The following is a 1,192-nucleotide window of genomic DNA, read 5'->3' as shown; positions in this document are numbered from 1 at the left end:
GATTTCTGGAAACTCTTGAAAGGCTTAGGGGCAAAACCCAAGACTTGAGGTTGGGTACATATTGTACATTTTTGCAAGCTGCTTAATTTGAAATTTATCATTTTAAAAATGAACTGACACTACGAAACATAGTAACTTTCACTCTTGAGGTACTGATATTTTATATCTTTTGAGAGGGAAAACATGAAAATATTATTAGATAGATAGACAAGATCTTCTGTAAGCTACTTTTCCATTGCTTTTGAAATGGGAGGTGGAGTGGCAGAACTAGCCTTGTTAAAGCTGTTCAAAGCACCCTAGGTCTTACTGAATTTTGTAATCTGTAAAATCGGGGCCTGATGTGGTCTGATGAATTGGCATATTTCATTTACTTTATTTATATTGACTTGGAATTCTATAAATCAATTTGTTTGCCTACAACCAATCCTCAGGCAACGTGTTCATATTCATAATTTCCTTCTGGGAGGTTTGGAGTTGGATGGTTATAAAGATTTGAAGAATAAGATAGTAAAAGAAAATGGAAAACTAAGAGGGGGAAGTTAATCTTTAGATCTTTAATGTCAACTCAGATCTTTAAAATGACAATGCTCACTCAGATTAATTTTATTTATTTATTTAGCTGACAAATTTGTATGCCACTCAATTCCCAACAACTTTTAGGAATTGGATATTGTGTTAACTTAAACAGGTTTCATCTCTGAGGTATTTCTAAATCATGTCTCCCAAATCATGAAATCAGCACAAATGTGGGAGAAGGATTGGCCATTCTAGAGGAAGGGGTTAAAAGAGGCATTCATTTAAGATTGTTACATAGTCACAAGCAAATTAAGTTCAATTCGCTTGAATGTGGTTTACCCTTATCTAGTTTTAACTATGTACTAACTGTTAGTCTAAGATTTCTATGCATAGATTTTAACAATAAGTCAATAAACTGGAACTTATGTGTGTGGATCTGTTTTTTCTCACCTATCAACACATGGCATTCAGATTACTGGGTTGATCAGTAGTATTTATGAGTTGGTCCATATTGAGTGAATTTTCCTGCCTTGTATCATGTTTTATAGATTTTTTTTCCAGCAAAATGTGCACATAGTTGAACACTTGCACAGTGAAGAAAGAAAAGGTATCACAATATTATATTGTTGTTTACTTTGATAGTCCTAAACATTCCGTTGTTTAGGACACTGAGACT

Source organism: Crotalus tigris, unplaced genomic scaffold (assembly GCF_016545835.1).
Source record: "Crotalus tigris isolate CLP2741 ecotype Arizona unplaced genomic scaffold, ASM1654583v1 scf7180000024472.5447098, whole genome shotgun sequence".
Classification (NCBI taxonomy): domain Eukaryota; kingdom Metazoa; phylum Chordata; class Lepidosauria; order Squamata; family Viperidae; genus Crotalus; species Crotalus tigris.
Note: the sequence above shows the minus strand (reverse complement) of the source record.